This window comes from Musa acuminata, chromosome BXJ2-1 (genome assembly GCF_036884655.1).
Source record: "Musa acuminata AAA Group cultivar baxijiao chromosome BXJ2-1, Cavendish_Baxijiao_AAA, whole genome shotgun sequence".
Lineage (NCBI taxonomy): Eukaryota > Viridiplantae > Streptophyta > Magnoliopsida > Zingiberales > Musaceae > Musa > Musa acuminata.
Window position 1 is genome coordinate 25,824,823 of NC_088338.1, and position 24,245 is coordinate 25,849,067.

The window sequence follows — 24,245 nt, forward strand, 5'->3', positions numbered from 1 at the left end:
AGACGTAAAACTGCGTTTAGACGTAAATCTGCGTTTAGACGTAAAACTGCGTTTAGACGTCAATCTGCGTTTAAACGCAAACAGCGCTTAGACGCAAACTGCGCTTGGACGCAAACTGTGTTTAGACGCAAACTACACTTAGACGCAATCTGCGCTTAGACGCAAACTGCACTTAGATACAAACTGAGAATTAGTTTTTGCATCATAATAGTTTTTATTGAACGAACGCAGCTTTTGGTTTTAAATCGCTGTAAGATTTCCGCTGCACTAATTCACCCCCCCCCTCTTAGTGCTCTCGATCCTAACATCTCGAACTTTCACGAAATCCCTATTGCAAGCTCTCTCCGAGCCCTAGCCCGACGACTGCGTATCGGTCACGGCAAGCGCGTGCCGAAACCATCGGCACTTTCTAGAACGATCTCGGAATCGCTATTGCGACCCCAATCCGGAAAGCTCTCTCCGAGCCCCTCGATACTGACTGCGTAGCGGTCACAGCAAATTTCCAGCCCCAAAACAATCGTCTCGGAGCTCTATGGGAGATGTTTCGAATCCCGGGATGCAAAAAGGAGTGCAACACGAGGACTTCCCAGGGGGTCACCCATCGTAGTACTACTCTGGCCCAAGCACGCTTAACTTCGGAGTTTTGATGGGATCCGGTGATTTAGTGCAGGCATTATCGCACCCGTTTCGCGTGCTTCGTCCCTCGCGTATGTGCACGTCGCGGTCGGCGTATCAACGTCCGGAGCCTCTTGCCCATCACGAAACCGTCGGCGCTTTCTCGAACGTTCACAAAATCCCTATTGCAAGCTCTCTCCGAGCCCTAGCCCGACGACTGCGTATCGTTCACGGCAAGCGCGTTCCGAAACCATCGGCACTTTATAGAACGATCTCGGAATCGCTATTGCGACCCCAATCCGGAAAGCTCTCTCCGAGCCCCTCGATAATGACTGCGTAGCGGTCACAGCAAATTTCCAGCCCCAAAACAATCGTCTCGGAGCTCTACGGGAGATGTTTCGAATCCCGGGATGCAAAAAGGAGTGCAACACGAGGACTTCCTAGGGGGTCACCCATCCTAGTACTACTTTGGCCCAAGCACGCTTAACTTCGGTGTCTTGATGGGATCCGGTGATTTAGTGCTGGCATTATCGCACCCGTTTCGCGTGCTTCGTCCCTCGCCTATGTGCACGTCGCGGTCGGCGTATCAACGTCCGGAGCCTCTTGCCCGTCACGAAACCGTCGGCGCTTTCTCGAACGTTCACGAAATCCCTATTGCAAGCTTTCTCCGAGCCCTAGCCCGACGACTGCGTATCGGTCACGGCAAGCGCGTGCCGAAACCATCGGCACTTTCTAGAACGATCTCGGAATCGCTATTGCGACCCCAATCCGGAAAGCTCTCTCCGAGCCCCTCGATACTGACTGCGTAGCGGTCACAGCAAATTTCCAGCCCAAAAACAATCGTCTCGGAGCTGTACGGGAGATGTTTTGAATCCCGGGATCCAAAAAGGAGTGCAACACGAGGACTTCCCAGGGGGTCACCCATCGTAGAACTACTTTGGACCAAGTACGCTTAACTTCGGAGTTTTGATGGGATCCGGTGATTTAGTGCTGGCATTATCGCACCCGTTTCGCGTGCTTCGTCCCTCGCCTATGTGCACGTCGCGGTCGGCGTATCAACGTCCAGAGCCTCTTGCCCGTCACGAATCTGTCGGCGCTTTCTCGAATGTTCACGAAATCCCTATTGTAAGCTCTCTCCGAGCCCTAGCCCGACGACTGCGTATCGGTCACGGCAAGCGCGTGCCGAAACCATCAGCACTTTCTAGAACGATCTCGGAATCGCTATTGCGATCCCAATCCGGAAAGCTCTCTTGGAGCCCCTCGATACTGACGGCGTAGCGGTCACAGCAAATTTCCAGTCCCAAAACAATCGTCTCGGAGCTCTACGGGAGATGTTTCGAATCCCGGGATGCAAAAAGGAGTGCAACACGAGGACTTCCCAGGGGGTCACCCATCCTAGTACTACTCTGCCCCAAGCACGCTTAACTTCGGAGTTTTCATGGGATCCGGTGATTTAGTGCTGACATTATCGGACCTGTTTCGCGTGCTTCGTCCCTCGCCTATGTGCACGTCGCGGTCGGCGTATCAACGTCCGGAGCCTCTTGCCCGTCACGAAACCGTCAGCGCTTTCTCGAACGTTCACGAAATCCCTATTGCAAGCTCTCTCCGAGCCCTAGCCCGACGACTGCGTATCGGTCACGGCAAGCGCGTGCCGAAACCATCGGCACTTTCTAGAACGATCTCGGAATCGCTTTTGCGACCCCAATCCGGAAAGCTCTCTCCGAGCCCCTCGGTACTGACTGCGTAGCGGTCACAGCAAATTTCCAGCCCCAAAACAATCGTCTCGGAGCTCTACGGGAGATGTTTCGAATCCCGGGATGCAAAAAGGAGTGCAACACAAGGACTTCCCAGGGGGTCACCCATCGTAGTACTACTCTGGCCCAAGCACGCTTAACTTCGGAGTTTTGATGGGATCCGGTGATTTAGTGCTGGCATTATCGCACCCGTTTCGCGTGCTTCGTCCCTCGCGTATGTGCACGTCGCGGTCGGCGTATCAACGTCCGGAGCCTCTTGCCCGTCACAAAACCGTCGGCGCTTTCTCGAACGTTCACAAAATCCCTATTGCAAGCTCTCTCCGAGCCCTAGCCCGACGACTGCGTATCGTTCACGGCAAGCGCATTACGAAACCATCGGCACTTTATAGAACGATCTCGGAATCGCTATTGCGACCCCAATCCGGAAAGCTCTCTCCGAGCCCCTCGATAATGACTGCGTAGCGGTCACAGCAAATTTCCAACCCCAAAACAATCATCTCGGAGCTCTACGGGAGATGTTTCGAATCCCGGGATGCAAAAAGGAGTGCAACACGAGGACTTCCCAGGGGGTCACCCATCCTAGTACTACTTTGGCCCAAGCACGCTTAACTTCGGTGTCTTGATGGGATCCGGTGATTTAGTGCTGGCATTATCGCACCCGTTTCGCGTGCTTCGTCCCTCGCCTATGTGCACGTCGCGGTCGGCGTATCAACGTCCGGAGCCTCTTGCCCGTCACGAAACCGTCGGCGCTTTCTTGAACGTTCACGAAATCCCTATTGCAAGCTTTCTCCGAGCCCTAGCCCGACGACTGCGTATCGGTCACGGCAAGCACGTGCCGAAACCATCGGCACTTTCTAGAACGATCTCGGAATCGCTATTGCGACCCGAATCCGGAAAGCTCTCTCCGAGCCCCTCGATACTGACTGCGTAGTGGTCACAGCAAATTTCCAGCCCCAAAACAATCGTCTCGGAGCTCTACGGGAGATGTTTTGAATCCCGGGATCCAAAAAGGAGTGCAACACGAGGACTTCCCAGGGGGTCACCCATCGTAGTACTACTCTGGCCCAAGTATGCTTAACTTCGGAGTTTTGATGGGATCCGGTGATTTAGTGTTGGCATTATCGCACCCGTTTCGCGTGCTTTGTCCCTTGCCTATGTGCACGTCGCGGTCGGCGTATCAACGTCCAGAGCCTCTTGCCCGTCACGAAACTGTCGGCGCTTTCTCGAATGTTCACGAAATCCCTATTGCAAGCTCTCTCCGAGCCCTAGCCCGACGACTGCGTATCGGTCACGGCAAGCGCGTGCCGAAACCATCGGCACTTTCTAGAATGATCTCGGAATCGCTATTGCGATCCCAATCCGGAAAGCTCTCTCCGAGCCCCTCGATACTGACGGCGTAGCGGTCACAGCAAATTTCCAGTCCCAAAACAATCGTCTCGGAGCCCTACGGTAGATGTTTCGAATCCCGGGATGCAAAAAGGAGTGCAACACGAGGACTTCCCAGGGGGTCACCCATCCTAGTACTACTCTGCCCCAAGCACGCTTAACTTCGGAGTTTTGATGGGATCCGGTGATTTAGTGCTGGCATTATCGCACCCGTTTCACGTGCTTCGTCCCTCGCCTATGTGCACGTCGCGGTCGGCGTATCAACGTCCGGAGCCTCTTGCCCGTCACGAAACCGTCGGCGCTTTCTCGAACGTTCACGAAATCCCTATTGCAAGCTCTCTCCGAGCCTTAGCCCGACGACTGCGTATCGGTCACGGCAAGCGCGTGCCGAAACCATCGGCACTTTCTAGAACGATCTCGGAATCGCTATTGCGACCCCAATCCGGAAAGCTCTCTCCGAGCCCCTCGATACTGACAGCGTAGCGGTCTCAGCAAATTTCCAGCCCCAAAACAATCGTCTCGGAGCTCTACGAGAGATGTTTCGAATCCCTGGATGCAAAAAGGAGTGCAACACGAGGACTTCCCAGGGGGTCACCCATCGTAGTACTACTCTGGCCCAAGCACGCTTAACTTCAGAGTTTTGATGGGATCCGGTGATTTAGTGCTGGCATTATCGCACCCGTTTCGCGTGCTTCGTCCCTCGCCTATGTGCACGTCGCGGTCGGCGTATCAACGTCCGGAGCCTCTTGCCTGTGTTAGGACTCTAGCTTGGAGAGTCGTAATTGAGAGGGACATTCATGTAAAACTATTAGGACTCTAGCTAGGAGAGTCCTAATTGAGAGGGACATTCTGTTAGGACTCTAGCTAGGAGAGTCCTAATTGAGAGAGGCATTCATGTCGGAGGTTTTTTCTTATAGAAGAATTAGGAGTTGTAAGGGAATAGGAGTCTTGAGTAGGAGTCCTATTAGGAGTTGGTTAGAAGTAAGAGTCTTAAGTAGGAGTCCTATTAGGAGTTAGGGTTTAGAAGCCCTATAAATAGCCATATATTCCTCCTCTTTTCTCAAGCAATAGATGAATCTTTTCTGCTGCCTTTGAGCAGCAACTTGGAGGGAGGAACCCCTATAGAGTTCCAAGGAGGCCGATCCCCTAAAGAGATCAACCCCAAGTTTAGAATCTGCAAGGGTTCTAACACCTGGTATCAGAGCAGCGTTCTTGGCGTCTCGCTGCCCTTTCACAGCCATCCATCAACCCTCCACAACCATCCAAAGAAATTCCCACAATTGCTTAAAAGATCGTCACCGAATTCCGCCGTCATCTCCACCACCACGGATCATCCTTTGATCTCCCCGTGAATTGCAACAGGTTCTGGTTTCCTACCTTACTGCTGCTGCAATTTAGTTATCCTTATTCTAAAATCCAAAAAAAAAAAAAAAAATCGTTCCTATATTGCTGCATAAACTTTTCGTCACAAAGTTTTCATCTCTACGACGAAAGATACATTGCCGAATTCCAACCGCATAGCACCATCTGTTTGATCTTGCTACTGTGCTTTTTCTATCCAAATTTTTTACGAAATTTTTATGACATCTTTGACACTTCCTAACAGTATATTTCCTTTTGGTTTCATCGAAAAATTCTCAATATAAACTACTGATCTTTTATGTCCAATCTGCTGCACTTGAAAATCTATGCTGCAGAAAATTTCAGCTGCATATCGTTGCCTTAACCCATCTATTTGCAATCTTTTTTGAATGAAATTTCTTATAGACTTCATATATCATCTTGGCTTCCATCTAAGATTGATCTATTAAGAAATTCATCTCTAAAAACGATTTTATGTTGCTGCAAATTTTCATCGTAACTCGCTGAAATTTTTTGACAATAATTCTGCAATTGCAACTTGCACCAATTTCTTTGCTGTTATACTGCCGAAATTTTCTTGATTAAATTAGATATCCTTACTGTCATATAAACTGTGATTTTGCTATCAATTCCCTCCTCAAGTCCCTTAAGTTTTTGGTGGAAATTACGTCGAGAAACCGTTGTTTCTTCGACGACAATTCTACTCTTACAAGACAGCACATACTTGCTGCAACTTCCACGGATTTCTGTCAAACCTTTGCTACCATCTACCACTGTAATATCCCTCACTTCTGTAAATTATTAATAAAGATTTATTTATAAATCGGAGGACCTATATGTAAATATGAAAATTTCAAGGACTAAAATGTTAAGTTGTAAAAAGAAGAAAATAAATAAAACCGAAAATTTCGGTTTTATCCCACCGCCTCCCACGCTCTCTCTGTTTCTCGAAGAAACAGAGAGAAGCGGTGGGGCGTGGGGAGAAGAAGAAGAGGGAAAAGAAGAGAGGAAAAAAAGAGGGAGAAGAGAAGAAAAGAAGAAGTAGAAGAGAGGGAAGATGGAGAGGAGAAAGAGAGGCAGCTGCAGCAGCTAGGGCTGCAGCACCTCTGTTTCCCGCCAGCGGGAAACAGAGGAGAGGATGTGTGGGGCGTTGAGGATGAAAAGGGAAGAAGAAGAAGAAGAAGGAGAAGAAGAGAGGAGGATAGCTGCGGCAAGGCTGCAGCGAGGAGGTGTGTGGCGTTGGGGAGGAAAAGGGAAGAGGAGAAGAAGAGAAGGAGAAGAAGAGGGAAAAGAGAGGGATGAGGGAGAGGAGCGAGAGGTGGCAGCAGCTAGGGCTGCAGCACCTCTGTTTCCACGCAGGTGGAAACAGAGGAGAGGTGTGGGGCGTTCGAAGAGGAGAAGAAGAAGAAGAGGAAGAGAAGAAGAAGAGGTTGTGATACCTCTGTTTCCTCACAACCTCTGTTTCCTGCAGAGGAAACAGAGGAGAGGGTGTGTGTGACGCCGGGGAAGAAGGGGCTGCAGCTGCGGCGATGGCAGCTGCAGCTGGAAGAGAAGAAGAAGAGGAAGATGAGCAGGGGAGGAGGGAGAGGTTGCGGCCGTGGCTGCGGCCGCGACTGGTGCAGTTGCAGCGGGGAGAGAAGAAGAAGAAAGGAAGGAGAAGGAAGAGGAGAAAGGAAAGAAGCAGCTGCGGCTGCGGCTGTGGAAGCTGCAGCTGTGGCAGGGAAAGAGAAAGAGGAAGGAAGAAGGGAAGGAGAGGAAGAAGAGAAGGGGAAGAAGGGGCTGCGGCTGCGGCGATGGCAGCTGCAGCTGGAAGAGAAGAAGGAGAGGAAGATTAGCAGGGGAGGAGGAAGAGGCTGCGGTTGTGGTGGCTGCAGCCATGGTTGCGACTGCGACTGCGGCAGTTGCAGCTGGGAAAGAAAAGAAAGGAAAGGGGGAAAAAGGGGCTGCGGACGGGGATTGCGGCCGCAGTGGCAGCGACCGCGTATGCAGCAGTTATGTCTGCGAGAGAAGGGAGGAAGGAAGTTAGTGCGGTGTAAGGGGCTGCGATTGTGGCAGCGGCAGCGGCGGCGGTTGTGGCAGCTGCGTTTGGGAAAGAAAAAGAAGGAATGAGAGTAAGAGAGAGCAGGTGACTGTGCCTCGATGTTCGACACGTGGTGTAGTTGCGAAGAAAGGAAGAAAACGGGAACACAAAACGAAATAGAGAGAGGGCACGAAGGAAAAGTAGAAGGATTTGGGCTGGCACCTTCTTTGGATCTTCGGATCGAAATCCTTGAAAGGCAAGTTTCCCGCTTGTTTCGATCCTTTCTATTGCAAATGTTTCGATCCTTTCTATTGCAAGTTCCCTGATCGTTTCTCCTATAATTGCTCTGATATGTCTTATTGCAAGTATCCTGATCTTTCCTCACTGCCATTTTTATCTCTACATTTGCTTTGAATATGAGGAACTTTGAATTGTTCTAGCCTTGCATTTGTTAAATCTCCTGTTTAGACGTAACGATTCGAATCTGTGCAACTTTTGAGATTCTGACCTTTTGATACCGAGCTGCCTATTAGTCTTTGTTGGAAACTCTGATTTGTTCAAAACTGATTTCATTGGAAACTAAACTCGTAGACCTTTCCTTGATATATGGATTGAAAGATTTGGAATCCAAACACCTGTCCAGTTATCTGTTGAATATGACATTATGAATTCTGCCAACAGAGATTTTGTTCTACGACACTTGCTTACCAAATTATTTGTAACTCTCTCTGTTGGACAGTTCAATTCATATGAAGCCTGTCTTATCTGAAAGTATTATCCAATGATTATTTCTGAGTAAATTGGAGCACGATTGATAGTTTGAATCATTTGTTCAATGTGCCTTCTGTATTCTGCCAGAAATCGAGCTTTGGTCGATTTCTCATATTCTGGTTTCATTCCTTTGGAAATTGATATCCTTTAGCTTTCTCATTCAATTGAGCTTTATATTACTGCTTTGAATTCTTGTATGCTCTTGTCCTTAAAATTATTGCATTCTTGAAAACTGTTGTGTAACGTTTATGCTATATCGTATTGACTCATATAGGCACATGTATATCCTATTGTTCCGCATTTGCTTTCGATATGTGCCTATTCCAGTTTCATTCCTTTGGACATTGAATTCATCAAATCTTCTTATTTGAATTGAGCTGACTATAATTGGATTCCCTGTACACTCTTGCTTCCTTTTTCCTTTCTAATATGAATACTTTTGTGAGAGATTTGTTCCTTGCATCACATAGTTTTTGAAAAGGCACAGGTACGTTTGGTTGTTCCGCGTGTGCTTCTGTTATATGCTACTTCTTGTTGAAACTGCCTTCTTGTACTCTGGTGTGTGGGATTGTCTGGACCTTTGCCAGAAATGGTAAAGGGTATGCGCTGATTTGCCCGCTTTGTGGAGTCCCGCTATGTGGGATATTCTGGTATGCGCTTATTTGCCCGCTTTGTGGGGTCCCGCTTTGTGGGATATTGCTTAGAGCTTACGATGCTCTGCCGGCCCCCTTTGACTTCACCTAGATGTGGGTGGATGGAGCTCCCAAACGTGGGAGACTTTTGTCAGGTGGTCATTCAGAAATGGATGAATCACATTCTGACTGAGATCCCACTACACCTTCTGTATGTTTGATATGATATCCAGAGCTTTGGTTACGTGTTTCTGTACATGCTTTGGATAAGATTGATATGTTTGCAACGTCAAAGACGACGTTTGAGCTTCTGTACGGTATTTGTTATTGATATGCTCTGAAATGTTTCATCCACTGTTGATATGTTTCGAAATGTTCCATATGCCGTTGATATGCTCCGGAACATTTCATACGCCATTGATATGCTCCAATTACTCTGTGCTCCATTTGCTATGAACTGATATGTTCTTATATGTCCTATCTGCCATTGATATGCTCCAATTACTCTGTGCTCCATTTGCTATGAACTAATATGTTCTGAAATGTCCTATCTGCCATTGATATGCTCCAATTACTCTGTGCTCCATTTGCTATGAACTGATATGTTCTGAAATGTCCTATCTGCCATTAATATGCTCCAATTACTCTGTGCTCTATTTGCTATGAACTGATATGTTCTGAAATATCCTATCTGCCCTTGATATGTTCCAATTACTCTATGCTCCATTCGTTATGGATCAAATATGTTTTGAATGACATGATACGTATGATTTGGTATCTATTGAGATGGTATCCTTGAGAATTCTTGTATTTTGCCTTGCATTATGATACCTTACTCGTTTGAAACCGTTCCTTTTGTTCTGAATATGCTTTGTCACTTGCTGAGCCGTTTTTGGCTCACTCCGTTGTTATATAAATCTTTCAGGTCAGCTTGTCACTCTTCGAGATGTTTGATTTGGGCTGAGGCAGTGGATAGCTATTCAGAATTATGGGCAACTCTGGGTGGTTATTATGATATTGTTGTATAAGTATGTTTTGTATGTAATGAAATGTTGTCGATGAACCGAAATGGATATACTGTGTAAAAGTGTTAGGAGATCTCTCTTATTTGGAATTTCAGAATGTTAAGTCTAATTTATGATGATACGAACTTGTGGTGAATAGTTGGAGTTCTGATTGTATAATTTATTTAGCTTGTGGATTTATAAATGTTGTTCATGTTTGTCACGTTGGCTTGGGTTGCCATAAATGTGAATTATCGAGTGATGTGATATATGATTTTAAAATGCACAGGTTTTATGGATGTGAATTTGATTGAATGCTTTCTCGAACGTTCACGAAATCCCTATTGCAAGCTCTCTCCGAGCCCTAGCCCGACGACTGCGTATCGGTCACGGCAAGCGCGTGCCAAAACCATCGGCACTTTATAGAACGATCTCGGAATCGCTATTGCGACCCCAGTCCGGAAAGCTCTCTCCGAGCCCCTCGATACTGACTGCGTAGCAGTCACAGCAAATTTCCAGCCCCAAAACAATCATTTCGGAGCTCTACGGGAGATGTTTCGTATCCCGGGATGCAAAAAGGAGTGCAACACGAGGACTTCCCAGGGGGTCACCCATCGTAGTACTACTCTGGCCCAAGCACGCTTAACTTCGGAGTTTTGATGGGATCCGGTGATTTAGTGCTGGCATTATCGCACCCGTTTCGCGTGCATCGTCCCTCGCCTATGTGCACGTCGCGGTCGGCGTATCAACGTCCGGAGCCTCTTGCCCGTCACGAAACCGTCGGCGCTTTCTCGAACGTTCACGAAATCCCTATTGCAAGCTCTCTCCGAGCCCTAGCCCGACGACTGCGTATCGGTCACGGCAAGCGCGTGCCGAAACCATCGGCACTTTCTAGAACGATCTCGGAATCGCTATTGCGACCCCAATCCGGAAAGCTCTCTCTGAGCCCCTCGATACTGACTGCGTAGCGGTCACAGCAAATTTCCAGCCCCAAAACAATCGTCTCGGAGCTCTTGGGGAGATGTTTCATATCCCGGGATGCAAAAAGGAGTGCAACACGAGGACTTCCTAGGGGTCAACCATCCTAATACTACTCTGGCCCAAGCACGCTTAACTTCGGTGTTTTGATGGGATCCAGTGATTTAGTGCTGGCATTATCGCACCCGTTTCGCGTGCTTCGTCCCTCGCCTATGTGCATGTCGCGGTCGGCGTATCAACGTCCGGAGCCTCTTGCCCGTCACGAAACCGTCGGCGCTTTCTCGAACGTTCACGAAATCCCTATTGCAAGCTCTCTCCGAGCCCTAGCCCGACGACTGCGTATCGGTCACGGCAAGCGCGTGCCGAAACCATCGGCACTTTCTAGAACGATCTCGGAATCGCTATTGCGAGACCAATCCGGAAAGCTCTCTCCGAGCCCCTCGATACTGACTGCGTAGCGGTCACAGCAAATTTCCAGCACCAAAACAATCGTCTGGGAGCTCTACGGGAGATGTTTCGAATCCCGGGATGCAAAAAGGAGTGCAACACGAGGACTTCCCAGGGGGTCATCCATCCTAGTACTACTTTGGCCCAAGCACGCTTAACTTCGGAGTTTTGATGGGATCCGGGGATTTAGTGATGGCATTATCGCACCCGTTTCGCGTGCTTCGTCCCTCGCGTTTGAGCACGTCGCGGTCGGCGTATCAACGTCCGGACCCTCTTGCCCGTCACGAAACTGTCGGTGCTTTCTCGAACGTTCACGAAATCCCAATTGCAAGCTCTCTCCGAGCCCTAGCCCGACGACTGCGTATCGTTTACGGCAAGCGCGTGCCGAAACCATCGGCACTTTATAGAACGATCTCGGAATCGCTTTTGCGACCCCAGTCCGGAAAGCTCTCTCCGAGCCCCTCGATACTGACTGCGTAGCGGTCACAGCAAATTTCCAGCCCCAAAACAATCGTCTCGGAGCTCTACGGGAGATGTTTCGAATCCCGGGATGCAAAAAGGAGTGCAACACGAGGTCTTTCCAAGGGGTCACCCATCGTAGTACTACTCTGGCCCAAGCACGCTTAACTTCGGTGTTTTGATGGGATCCGGTGATTTAGTGCTGGCATTATCGCACCCGTTTCACGTGCTTCGTCCCTCGCCTATGTGCACGTCGCGGTCGGCGTATCAACGTCCGGAGCCTCTTGCCCGTCACGAAACCGTCGGCGCTTTCTCGAACGTTCACGAAATCCCTATTGCAAGCTCTCTCCAAGCCCTAGCCCGACGACTGCGTATCGGTCACGGCAAGCGCGTGCCGAAACCATCGGCACTTTCTAGAACGATCTAGGAATCGCTATTGCGACCCCAATCCGGAAAGCTCTCTTTGAGCCCCTCAATACTAACTGCGTAGCGGTCACAGCAAATTTCCAGCCCCAAATCAAACGTCTCGGAGCTCTACGGGAGATGTTTCGTATCCCGGGATGCAAAAAGGAGTGCAACACGAGGACTTCCCAAGGGGTCACCCATCGTAGTACTACTCTGGCCCAAGCACACTTAACTTCGGTGTTTTGATGGGATCCGGTGATTTAGTGCTGGCATTATCGCACCCGTTTCGCGAGCTTCGTTCCTCGCCTATGTGCACGTCACGGACGGCGCATCAACGTCCGGAGCCTCTTGCCCATCACGAAACCGTCGGCGCTTTCTCGAACGTTCACGAAATCCCTATTGCAAGCTCTCTCCGAGCCCTAGCCCGACGACTGCGTATTGGTCACGGCAAGCGCGTGCCGAAACCATCGGCACTTTCTAGAACGATATCGGAATCGCTATTGCGACCCCAATCCGGAAAGCTCTCTCCGAGCCCCTCGATACTGACTGCGTAGCGGTCACAGCAAATTTCCAGCCCCAAAACAATCGTCTCGGAGCTCTACGGGAGATGTTTCGAATCCCGGGATGCAAAAAGGAGTGCAACACGAGGACTTCCCAGGGGGTCACCCATCCTAGTACTACTCTGGCCCAAGCACGCTTAACTTCAGAGTTTTGATGGGATCCGGTGATTTAGTGCTGGCATTATCGCACTCGTTTCGCGTGCTTCGTCCCTTGCCTATGTGCCCGACTCGGTCGGCGTATCAACGTCCGGAGCCTCTTGCCCGTCAAGAAACCGTCGGCGCTTTCTCGAACGTTCACGAAATCCCTATTGCAAGCTCTCTCCGAGCCCTAACCCGACGACTGCGTATCGGTAAAGGCAAGCGCGTGCCGAAACCATCGGCACTTTCTAGAACGATCTCAGAATCGCTATTGCGACCCCAATCCGGAAAGCTCTCTCCGAGCCCCTCGATACTGACTGCGTAGCGGTCACAGCAAATTTCCAGCCCCAAAACAATCGTCTCGGAGCTCTACGGGAGATGTTTCGAATCCCGGGATGCAAAAAGGAGTGCAACACAAGGACTTCCCAGGGGGTCACCCATCCTAGTACTACTTTGGCCCAAGCACGCTTAACTTCGGAGTTTTGATGGGATCCGGTGATTTAGTGCTGGCATTATCGCTCCCGTTTCGCGTGCTTCGTCCCTCGCCTATGTGCACGTCGCGGTCGGCGTATCAACGTCCGGAGCCTCTTGCCCGTCACGAAACCGTCGGCGCTTTCTCGAACGTTCACGAAATCCCTATTGCAAGCTCTCTCCGAGCCCTAGCCCGACGACTGCGTATCGGTCACGGCAAGCGCGTGTCGAAACCATCGGCGCTTTCTAGAACGATCTCGGAATCGCTATTGCGACCCAAATCCGGAAAGCTCTCTTCGAGCCCATCGATACTGACTGCGTAGCGGTCACAGCAAATTTCCAGCCCCAAAACAATCGTCTCGGAGCTCTACAGGAGATGTTTCGAATCCCGGGATGCAAAAAGGAGTGCAACAGGAGGACTTCCCAAGGGGTCACCCATCCTAGTACTACTTTGGCCCAAGCACGCTTAACTTCGGAGTTTTGATGGGATCCGGGGATTTAGTGATGGCATTATCGCACCCGTTTCGCGTGCTTCGTCCCTCGCGTATGTGCACGTCGCGGTCGGCGTATCAACGTCCGGACCCTCTTGCCCGTCACGAAACTGTCGGCGCTTTCTCGAACGTTCACAAAATCCCTATTGCAAGCTCTCTCCGAGCCCTAGCCCGACGACTGCGTATCGTTCACGGCAAGCGCGTGCCGAAACCATCGGCACTTTATAGAACGATCTCGGAATCGCTATTGCGACCCCAGTCCGGAAAGCTCTCTCCGAGCCCCTCGATACTGACTGCGTAGCGGTCACAGCAAATTTCCAGCCCCAAAACAATCGTCTCGGAGCTCTACGGGAGATGTTTCGAATCCCGGGATGCAAAAAGGAGTGCAATACGAGGTCTTTCCAAGGGGTCACCCATCGTAGTACTACTCTGGCCCAAGCACGCTTAACTTCGGTGTTTTGATGGGATCCGATGATTTAGTGCTGGCATTATCGCACCCGTTTCGCGTGCTTCGTCCCTCGCCTATGTGCACGTCGCGGTCGGCGTATCAACGTCCTGAGCCTCTTGCCGGTCACGAAACCGTCGGCGCTTTCTCGAACGTTCACGAAATCCCTATTGCAAGCTCTCTCCGAGCCCTAGCCCGACGACTGCGTATCGGTCACGGCAAGCGCGTGCCGAAACCATCGGCACTTTCTAGTACGATCTGGGAATCGCTATTGCGACCCCAATCCGGAAAGCTCTCTTTGAGCCTGTAACACCCCTCATTTCCGAACTTTCGTATAATATTTCTGGTGATAATGTAAGCATCTATTTTTAATTGACACAAGAAATAGAGTATGAATCAGAGGTAACTTATTTTTAAGATTTGGGAGATCTGTTCAAAAAAAAAAAAAGAAAAAAATCTGAGGACCTATATGTAAACCCTAAGGACCTAATCGTGAATATGATAAAAACGAGGACTAAACTGCAAAATGCACCAAATGACAAATTCCACCGCTTAAGCCTCTCTGCCTTCGTTGTTAAGGAAGCAGAGGAGGCAGCTCGTGGGTGACCAGGGAAAGAAAAGAAGAAAAAGAAGAAGAAGAAGAAGAAGGAGAAGAGAAAGAAAATTTGGGGCTTTTAGGGTTCTTGCTTTAATCTTGTCATTTCGGGTCAAGATTTGCAAAGGCAAGTGTTCTAACCCCATCCTACATAAGTATTTGACTCTGTTTTTATGTTGATTCAAAATAAATTGGAAGATTTCTATTTAGAGACTGATATATCTCTCTTTGGACTTAAACCATGGATTCTGAAAGTCTTTCGGTAAACTGACCCCTAAGCACTGTTTCGGCTATAAGTTTTAATATAGAATGATAATTCAGGCAGGAACTATTTTGTTTGAAATTAGACTCGTATGTGTTTCTTTTGACACCGATTTTGTAGATTTTGGACACCGAATACTTACCCAAAAATTTGTTTCAAAAGAGCCTATAGACGCTGTAAAACAGAGTTCAGATTTCTGACCTTTCGATACTAAAACGCCTATAACTTCCTGTTGAAAATTCTGATTTGTATCAAACTGATTTTATTTGAAACTAGACTTGAAATTCTCTCTTTTGACATATAGTTTGAAAATTTTGGAGTTCAATTGCCCACCCTATCGTCTGTTGATTCCGACCCTATAAATTCTGTAACACAGTGATTGTGATTTTGACCCTGTGTTACCAAATCAGAGGTAACTCAGTGTTGGGAGCCCTGTTTCATATGAAATCTGTGCCATCTTAATATAGATTGATATATGATTCGACCATAGTCTTATTATGGGTATTGGAGCATAATTGTTATTCTAAAATATTTGTTTGATGTGCCACTGGAATTCTGTCCGAAATCGAGCTTTGGTCGATTTCGCGTATTTGGTTCCATTCCTTTGGATATCTGAATTTGTCTAACCTTCTTATTGGAATTGAGCTGATTATGATTGCTTGGAATCCCTGTACACTCTTGCTTTCAATTCTTTCCTAAAATGAATACTTTTGTGAGAGATTTGTTCCTTGCATCATTGTTTTGAAAAGGCACATGTACGTTTGGTTGTTCCGCGTGTGCTTCCGTTATATGCTGCTTATTGTTGAAACTGCCTTCTTGTACTCTGGTGTGTGGGATATTGTGAACCTTTGCCAGAAATGGTAAAGGGAGTTGTGAACCTTTGCCAGAAATGGTAAAGGGAGTTGTGAACCTTTGCCAGAAATGGTAAAGGGAGTTGTGAACCTTTGCCAGAAATGGTAAAGGGAGTTGTGAACCTTTGCCAGAAATGGTAAAGGGAGTTATGCATAGAGCCTGCGATGCTCTGCCGGCCCCCTCTGACTTCACCTAGACGTGGGTGGATGGAGCTCCCAGACGTGGGAGACTTTTGTCAGGTGGTCATTCAGAAATGGATGAATCACATTCTGACTGAGATCCCACTACACCCTCTATATGTTTGATATGACATCCAGAGTTTTGGTGAGTTATTTTTGTTCGTGCTCTGGATAAGTATGATATGATTGCAACGTCAAGGACGACGTTTGAGCTTCTGTACGACATATGAGTTGATATGCTCTGAAATGCTTCATTCACTATTGAGTTTGCTTCGTAATGTTCCATAGATCGTTGATGTGTTCTGGAACATTTTATATGCCATTGATAAGCTCCGATATGTTTCCTTTGTTTCTGATATGCTCCAATTACTCTATGCCCCATCTGTCTGGAACCAAATATGTATGATTAAAAAGGACAATTATGATTCTGCTCCTAATGATATTATGTATACGAAATCGTATATTCTGCTTTTGTGTTTTGATACTGTATCTCTTGGAAATTGTACTATTTTGTTATGGATATGTTAGTCACTTGCTGAGCTCTTTATGCTCACCCCGTTTGTTGATAAATTTTTCAGGATAGCGTATCGCTTGCTTAAATGTTAAGAATGGGCTGGGGCAGTGGAAAGTTTAGAAGACGTTGGGCAGAACTTTTGTTAGCATATATGTAGTTGTGTATAAGCTTCCTTGCATCTAATGAAATGTGACTATAAATCTAAACCTGTGGATTTTGTGTAAGTTGAAGGATCCCTCATGTATAGGGTTTTGGAATGTTAAATTAAATTTGTGTAATGATATGAACTTATGGTAAATCGATGATTGTGGTGACTGCATGGATTTCCCCACTTGTGGATTTATATTGTGGTTTTTATTTTGATGAGTCGAGTTTAGATTGTATGAATTATCGAGTGATGTGTGCTATGTTTATGAATTGTACAGGGTTATGAATTGGTAGATTATAGAAGTGAAATTTTTGATCTGAATGTTTTCTTAGTGACCTCAAATGTGTGTTTGGATCCTGGGTTAGTTGTGACGAAAGATTTTAAATATCATGGATATTTTTAGGGGTGTGACAGAGGTGGTATCAGAGCATGATTTGAGAATCACTAAGAATGTTATGTTTTTTTTTTTTTTTTTGAGGTTTATCGACTATCATTTAGAGATTGATCAAAGAAAATGTTCTTTTGATGTTTTAGGAAGCAAGGATGACGAGATCATCTGGTTCTCCTGTTGCATCTACTACTGATCAATTGAGTGGTATTATGCGGACTTTGGAGACTATGGCACAAGTGATGCAACAACAACAACAACCTGTCCAACAAGGAAGTAATGATGGAATAGAGACATCAAACCGGACGGGGTTGGGAATTGGACAGTTTAAGAAGCTTAGTCCTCCCAGTTTCAGTGGTGAGTCTGATCCAATGGTGGCGGAACGATGGATGATGCAGATAGAGAAAATATTTGATGCCCTAAGTTACTCTGATGAACGAAAGGTTTTTCTTGCCACCTTTATGCTGGAAGGAGAAGCTGAACACTGGTGGAGAATGATTAAGAGGATGTCTGAAATCAAACATGAGCAAATGACATGGAAGTTATTCCAAGAAAAGTTTTACGACAAATATTTTCCCGATTGTATGAAAGAGCAAAAAGAATTGGAGTTCTTGAACCTTATCCAGGGAAGTATGACGGTTACAAAGTATGAATCTAGATTTACTGAGCTCTCCAGGTTTGCCACACATATGACTGATGATGAATCTAGAAAGGCAAGAAGGTTTGAAAGGGGATTACGGCCAGCAATAAGAAGCCGAATGTCAGCTTTAAAATTACAAACATATGCTGATACGGTAGAAAGAGCTTTGAAAATTGAAAGAGACATGGAAGAAATTCAAGAAATCATTGGCAAGAGCCAAAGGGACAAATTTACTAGCAAAAGCAGGAGAGAAAATAAATATGAAGATAGTAACAAGAGGTTTAAGACATCTGGATTTGAGAAAAGGAAACCATGGGGGAGGACTCAGTTATGTGAAAAATGTGGATCAAATCATGAAACGAGTCGGTGTTTTCGGGTGACTGGAGCATGTTTTAGTTGTGGAAAGCTAGGTCATCAAATAAAAGATTGCCCACTGAACAGGAAAAGAGAGCCACTGTCTCCTAGACCCTCAGCCCATGCTAGAGTGTACGCTATCACGGAACAAGATTCTAAAGCTTCTAAATCTGTGGTGGAAGGTATTCTTCATGTTTCTAAAAGAAATGCAAAAGTTTTGTTTGATCCCGGCTCCAACTTATCATTTGTTTCACAACACTTTGCTTGTCACTTGGATATTCTACCTAAACCCCTGGATTATATGCTATATGTAACAACTGCTGTTGGAGATTCATTGGCAACAAACGTAGTCTACCCATCTTGTTTGATCTCTATTGGAGACCATGAACTCCTTGCTGATTTGATTCTCCTAGAGATCCAGGGTTTTGATATTATACTTGGCATGGATTGGTTATCTTCTCATCACGCTAGTATTGACTGTTACAAAAAAATAATTACCTTCTGCATACCAGATCAGCCTATATTTTTCTTTGAGGGCATTAAGCATGATTTGCCTCCTTGCTTGATATCCGCACTTCAAGCTTATCATCTTATGCAGAAAGGTTGTCTTTGTTATATGGTGTGTGTAAAGGAGCATTCAAATCAGGAAACCCACATAGATGAAATTTCAGTGGTCAAAGAATTCCCTGATGTATTTCCTGATGACTTGCCTGGTTTACCTCTAGATAGAGAGGGTGAATTTGCTATTGATCTAGTCCCCAGTACAACCCCAATATCTAAGCCTCCCTACAGAATGGCACCACTTGAGTTAGAAGAATTAAAGAAGCAAATACAAGAATTATTAGATAAGGGTTTCATACGACCCAGTGTATCCCCATGGGGTGCTCCGGTACTATTAGTGAAGAAGAAGGATGGAACATTGAGGCTTTGTATTGATTATAGACAGTTGAATCAGGTGACCATCAAAAACAAATATCCCATACCTAGAATTGATGATTTGTTTGATCAACTGCAGGGTGCACAAGTATTCTCTAAGATTGACCTGAGGTCAGGTTACTATCAGTTGAGGATCAAAGAGGAGGATATTTCAAAAACAGCCTTCAGAACTCGATATGGTCATTATGAATTCTTGGTGATGCCTTTTGGTTTGACTAATGCCCCTGCAGCTTTTATGGAACTAATGAATAGGACATTTCAACAGCTCTTGGATATCTGTGTAATTGTATTTATTGATGACATATTGGTGTATTCAAGGAGTAATCAGGAGCATGAGGAACACTTGAGGAAGGTATTGTCCATACTAAGAGAAAAGAAGTTGTATGCAAAGTTCAGCAAATGTGAATTTTGGTTGAATGAAGTTGCCTTCTTAGGCCATGTGATTTCAGGAAAGGGTATATCTGTTGATCCAAGGAAAATAGAAGCTGTAGTTGAATGGGAAGTACCAACAAATGTGACAGAAGTTAGGAGCTTCTTGGGCATGGCAGGTTATTATAGGAGATTTGTGGAGGGATTTTCTCGAATTGCTCAACCTCTCACCAAACTCACTAAGAAGAATATGAAATTTGTATGGGGTGATGATTGTGAGCAAAGTTTTCAAGAGTTAAAAAGAAGATTGACTAGTGCCCCTATTCTCACTATTCCAAGGGGTAATGATGAGTTTGTAGTTTATACTGATGCTTCAAGTAAGGGCCTAGGATGTGTTTTGATGCAGGAAGGGAGAGTAATTGCGTATGCTTCTAGGCAACTTAAAGGTTATGAACTGAATTACCCAACTCATGATTTGGAATTGGCAGCAATTATTTTTGCTTTAAAGATTTGGAGACATTATTTGTATGGTCGGCAGTTTGAAATCTTTACTGATCACAAGAGTTTAAAATATATTTTCACTCAGAAAGAGTTAAACATGAGGCAGCGAAGATGGATTGAACTTCTGAAGGATTATGATTGTACCATCCGTTATCACCCGGGCAAAGCCAATGTTGTAGCTGATGCACTTAGTAGGAAATCTACAAGTTTTATGGCTAGTCTGGTCGTGAAGCAATGGAAGCTAATAGAAGAAAATTTTGATTTGAATGTTTTGAGGAAAGAGCAAGACTCGATGATTCTGATGGCCTCCATTCAAGTGCAGTCTGATCTTATGCAACAAATTAAGGAAGGACAATTACGAGATCCACATTTAATCTACTTGAGGAGTGAAGTAGAAAAGGGATTGAAGCCACAATTTCAAATTTCAAAGGATGGCCTATTGAGATTTGGGGAGAGAGTATGTGTACCAAATGAACTAGTTATCAAGAATCAAATCCTAACTGAAAGTCATACTTCAAAGTACACCCTACACCCTGGGAGCACTAAGATGTATAGAGATCTTCGAAGTCATTATTGGTGGAAAGGCATGAAGAAAGAAATGGCAATGTATGTTTCTAAATGTTTGACTTGTCAGCAAATCAAAGTAGAACACCAAAGACCTGGAGGGTTGTTGCAACCTTTAGTTATTCCTGAATGGAAATGGGAATGTATTACTATGGATTTTGTTTCAGGACTACCCAGAACCTCGAGGAAGCATGATGCTATTTGGGTTATCATTGATAGGTTAACAAAATCGGCGCATTTCCTACCGATTAATATGACTTATTCACTTGATAGACTTGCAGATTTATATGTTAATGAAGTAGTAAGACTTCATGGTATTCCAAAGGAGATTATCTCTGATAGAGACTCCAGATTTCTCTCTAGATTCTGGAGAAAATTGCAAGAGTCGATGGGCACTAAAGTCAAGTTTAGTACTGCATATCATCCTCAGACTGATGGTCAGTCAGAAAGAACAATTCAAACACTTGAGGATTTGCTTAGAGCCTATGTTATGGATTGGAAAGGTGAATGGGATAAGGATATTTCACTTGTTGAGTTCACGTATAATAATAGTTATCATTCAAGTATTCAGATGGCTCCTTATGAAGCTCTATATGGGCGAAAGTGCGTAACACCTGTATGTTGGGAGGAAGTTGGAGACAGAAAGCTATTAGCACCGGACAAGGTACAAGAAACTACCGAGAAAATTCAAGTAATAAGGAAAAGGTTAAAAACTGCTCAGAGTCGTCAAAAGAGTTATGCTGACAATAGAAGACGAGATATTGAGTTTGAAATCGGAGATTTTGTATTCTTAAAAGTCTCCCCTTCCAAAGGCATTATGAGGTTTGGGAAGAAAGGAAAATTAAGCCCAAGATTTATTGGACCTTTTGAGGTTCTTGAGAGGGTTGGTTCTGTCGCTTACAGGATTGCCTTGCCACCAGCATTGAGCCATGTCCATGATATATTTCATGTCTCGATGATTAGAAAGTATATGTATGACCCTTCTCACATCATTAAGTATGAGCTGGTGGAGTTCGATAAAGATCTATCCTATGTGGAAGAGCCTATTCAGATTATTGATAAGAAAGAAAAAGTCCTAAGGAATCGGGTCATCCCACTGGTTCAAGTAAATTGGAGACATCATTCTGGAGAAGAGACAACTTGGGAGCTAGAAGAGGAAATGAAAAAGGTGTATCCTCGTCTATTCATCGAATAGAGGTACGATAAATTTAGAGGACTAAATTTTTCTTTTAAGGGGGGGAGAGTGTAACACCCCTCATTTCCGAACTTTCGTATAATATTTCTGGTGATAATGTAAGCATCTATTTTTAATTGACACAAGAAATAGAGTATGAATCAGAGGTAACTTATTTTTAAGATTTGGGAGATCTGTTCAAAAAAAAAAAAAGAAAAAAATCTGAGGACCTATATGTAAACCCTAAGGACCTAATCGTGAATATGATAAAAACGAGGACTAAACTGCAAAATGCACCAAATGACAAATTCCACCGCTTAAGCCTCTCTGCCTTCGTTGTTAAGGAAGCAGAGGAGGCAGCTCGTGGGTGACCAGGGAAAGAAAAGAAGAAAAAGAAGAAGAAGAAGAAGAAGGAGAAGAGAAAGAAAATTTGGGGCTTTTAGGGTTCTTGCTTTAATCTTGTCATTTCGGGTCAAGATTTGCAAAGGCAAGTGTTCTAACCCCATCCTACATAAGTATTTGACTCTGTTTTTATGTTGATTCAAAATAAATTGGAAGATTTCTATTTAGAGACTGATATATCTCTCTTTGGACTTAAACCATGGATTCTGAAAGTCTTTCGGTAAACTGACCCCTAAGCACTGTTTCGGCTATAAGTTTTAATATAGAATGATAATTCAGGCAGGAACTATTTTGTTTGAAATTAGACTCGTATGTGTTTCTTTTGACACCGATTTTGTAGATTTTGGACACCGAATACTTACCCAAAAATTTGTTTCAAAAGAGCCTATAGACGCTGTAAAACAGAGTTCAGATTTCTGACCTTTCGATACTAAAACGCCTATAACTTCCTGTTGAAAATTCTGATTTGTATCAAACTGATTTTATTTGAAACTAGACTTGAAATTCTCTCTTTTGACATATAGTTTGAAAATTTTGGAGTTCAATTGCCCACCCTATCGTCTGTTGATTCCGACCCTATAAATTCTGTAACACAGTGATTGTGATTTTGACCCTGTGTTACCAAATCAGAGGTAACTCAGTGTTGGGAGCCCTGTTTCATATGAAATCTGTGCCATCTTAATATAGATTGATATATGATTCGACCATAGTCTTATTATGGGTATTGGAGCATAATTGTTATTCTAAAATATTTGTTTGATGTGCCACTGGAATTCTGTCCGAAATCGAGCTTTGGTCGATTTCGCGTATTTGGTTCCATTCCTTTGGATATCTGAATTTGTCTAACCTTCTTATTGGAATTGAGCTGATTATGATTGCTTGGAATCCCTGTACACTCTTGCTTTCAATTCTTTCCTAAAATGAATACTTTTGTGAGAGATTTGTTCCTTGCATCATTGTTTTGAAAAGGCACATGTACGTTTGGTTGTTCCGCGTGTGCTTCCGTTATATGCTGCTTATTGTTGAAACTGCCTTCTTGTACTCTGGTGTGTGGGATATTGTGAACCTTTGCCAGAAATGGTAAAGGGAGTTGTGAACCTTTGCCAGAAATGGTAAAGGGAGTTGTGAACCTTTGCCAGAAATGGTAAAGGGAGTTGTGAACCTTTGCCAGAAATGGTAAAGGGAGTTGTGAACCTTTGCCAGAAATGGTAAAGGGAGTTATGCATAGAGCCTGCGATGCTCTGCCGGCCCCCTCTGACTTCACCTAGACGTGGGTGGATGGAGCTCCCAGACGTGGGAGACTTTTGTCAGGTGGTCATTCAGAAATGGATGAATCACATTCTGACTGAGATCCCACTACACCCTCTATATGTTTGATATGACATCCAGAGTTTTGGTGAGTTATTTTTGTTCGTGCTCTGGATAAGTATGATATGATTGCAACGTCAAGGACGACGTTTGAGCTTCTGTACGACATATGAGTTGATATGCTCTGAAATGCTTCATTCACTATTGAGTTTGCTTCGTAATGTTCCATAGATCGTTGATGTGTTCTGGAACATTTTATATGCCATTGATAAGCTCCGATATGTTTCCTTTGTTTCTGATATGCTCCAATTACTCTATGCCCCATCTGTCTGGAACCAAATATGTATGATTAAAAAGGACAATTATGATTCTGCTCCTAATGATATTATGTATACGAAATCGTATATTCTGCTTTTGTGTTTTGATACTGTATCTCTTGGAAATTGTACTATTTTGTTATGGATATGTTAGTCACTTGCTGAGCTCTTTATGCTCACCCCGTTTGTTGATAAATTTTTCAGGATAGCGTATCGCTTGCTTAAATGTTAAGAATGGGCTGGGGCAGTGGAAAGTTTAGAAGACGTTGGGCAGAACTTTTGTTAGCATATATGTAGTTGTGTATAAGCTTCCTTGCATCTAATGAAATGTGACTATAAATCTAAACCTGTGGATTTTGTGTAAGTTGAAGGATCCCTCATGTATAGGGTTTTGGAATGTTAAATTAAATTTGTGTAATGATATGAACTTATGGTAAATCGATGATTGTGGTGACTGCATGGATTTCCCCACTTGTGGATTTATATTGTGGTTTTTATTTTGATGAGTCGAGTTTAGATTGTATGAATTATCGAGTGATGTGTGCTATGTTTATGAATTGTACAGGGTTATGAATTGGTAGATTATAGAAGTGAAATTTTTGATCTGAATGTTTTCTTAGTGACCTCAAATGTGTGTTTGGATCCTGGGTTAGTTGTGACGAAAGATTTTAAATATCATGGATATTTTTAGGGGTGTGACAGAGCCCCTCAATACTAACTGCGTAGCGGTCAAAGCAAATTTCCAGCCCCAAAACAAACGTCTCGGAGCTCTACGGGAGATGTTTCGTATCCCGGGATGCAAAA

The 24,245-nt window shown here is 45.0% G+C and overlaps 10 non-coding genes and 8 pseudogenes across 10 annotated transcripts; all 18 read right to left on the bottom strand.

Annotated features, from left to right (window-relative positions):
- Positions 1 to 565: 565 nt before the first annotated feature.
- LOC135602179 (5S ribosomal RNA) lies at positions 566 to 684 on the bottom strand. The gene has a single exon (XR_010483959.1). It is a non-coding gene; the product is annotated as a 5S ribosomal RNA (ribosomal RNA).
- A 350-nt stretch (positions 685 to 1,034) lies between these two features.
- LOC135602171 (5S ribosomal RNA) lies at positions 1,035 to 1,153 on the bottom strand (annotated as a pseudogene).
- A 350-nt stretch (positions 1,154 to 1,503) lies between these two features.
- On the bottom strand, positions 1,504 to 1,622 carry LOC135602854 (5S ribosomal RNA; annotated as a pseudogene).
- Positions 1,623 to 1,972: 350 nt separating this feature from the next.
- Positions 1,973 to 2,091, bottom strand: LOC135603549 (5S ribosomal RNA; annotated as a pseudogene).
- Positions 2,092 to 2,441: 350 nt separating this feature from the next.
- LOC135600726 (5S ribosomal RNA) lies at positions 2,442 to 2,560 on the bottom strand. Its single transcript, XR_010483040.1, has one exon. It is a non-coding gene; the product is annotated as a 5S ribosomal RNA (ribosomal RNA).
- Positions 2,561 to 2,910: 350 nt separating this feature from the next.
- Positions 2,911 to 3,029, bottom strand: LOC135601564 (5S ribosomal RNA). Its single transcript, XR_010483854.1, has one exon. It is a non-coding gene; the product is annotated as a 5S ribosomal RNA (ribosomal RNA).
- Positions 3,030 to 3,379: 350 nt separating this feature from the next.
- LOC135601835 (5S ribosomal RNA) lies at positions 3,380 to 3,498 on the bottom strand (annotated as a pseudogene).
- A 350-nt stretch (positions 3,499 to 3,848) lies between these two features.
- LOC135599982 (5S ribosomal RNA) lies at positions 3,849 to 3,967 on the bottom strand. Its single transcript, XR_010482319.1, has one exon. It is a non-coding gene; the product is annotated as a 5S ribosomal RNA (ribosomal RNA).
- A 350-nt stretch (positions 3,968 to 4,317) lies between these two features.
- Positions 4,318 to 4,436, bottom strand: LOC135599614 (5S ribosomal RNA). The gene has a single exon (XR_010481962.1). It is a non-coding gene; the product is annotated as a 5S ribosomal RNA (ribosomal RNA).
- A 5,686-nt stretch (positions 4,437 to 10,122) lies between these two features.
- Positions 10,123 to 10,241, bottom strand: LOC135601428 (5S ribosomal RNA). The gene has a single exon (XR_010483722.1). It is a non-coding gene; the product is annotated as a 5S ribosomal RNA (ribosomal RNA).
- A 350-nt stretch (positions 10,242 to 10,591) lies between these two features.
- Positions 10,592 to 10,709, bottom strand: LOC135603229 (5S ribosomal RNA; annotated as a pseudogene).
- A 350-nt stretch (positions 10,710 to 11,059) lies between these two features.
- LOC135602403 (5S ribosomal RNA) lies at positions 11,060 to 11,178 on the bottom strand (annotated as a pseudogene).
- Positions 11,179 to 11,528: 350 nt separating this feature from the next.
- On the bottom strand, positions 11,529 to 11,647 carry LOC135601195 (5S ribosomal RNA). The gene has a single exon (XR_010483496.1). It is a non-coding gene; the product is annotated as a 5S ribosomal RNA (ribosomal RNA).
- A 350-nt stretch (positions 11,648 to 11,997) lies between these two features.
- LOC135600681 (5S ribosomal RNA) lies at positions 11,998 to 12,116 on the bottom strand. The gene has a single exon (XR_010482997.1). It is a non-coding gene; the product is annotated as a 5S ribosomal RNA (ribosomal RNA).
- A 350-nt stretch (positions 12,117 to 12,466) lies between these two features.
- On the bottom strand, positions 12,467 to 12,585 carry LOC135602168 (5S ribosomal RNA). The gene has a single exon (XR_010483958.1). It is a non-coding gene; the product is annotated as a 5S ribosomal RNA (ribosomal RNA).
- A 350-nt stretch (positions 12,586 to 12,935) lies between these two features.
- LOC135599918 (5S ribosomal RNA) lies at positions 12,936 to 13,054 on the bottom strand. The gene has a single exon (XR_010482257.1). It is a non-coding gene; the product is annotated as a 5S ribosomal RNA (ribosomal RNA).
- Positions 13,055 to 13,404: 350 nt separating this feature from the next.
- LOC135603514 (5S ribosomal RNA) lies at positions 13,405 to 13,523 on the bottom strand (annotated as a pseudogene).
- Positions 13,524 to 13,873: 350 nt separating this feature from the next.
- Positions 13,874 to 13,992, bottom strand: LOC135602108 (5S ribosomal RNA; annotated as a pseudogene).
- Positions 13,993 to 24,245: the final 10,253 nt, after the last annotated feature.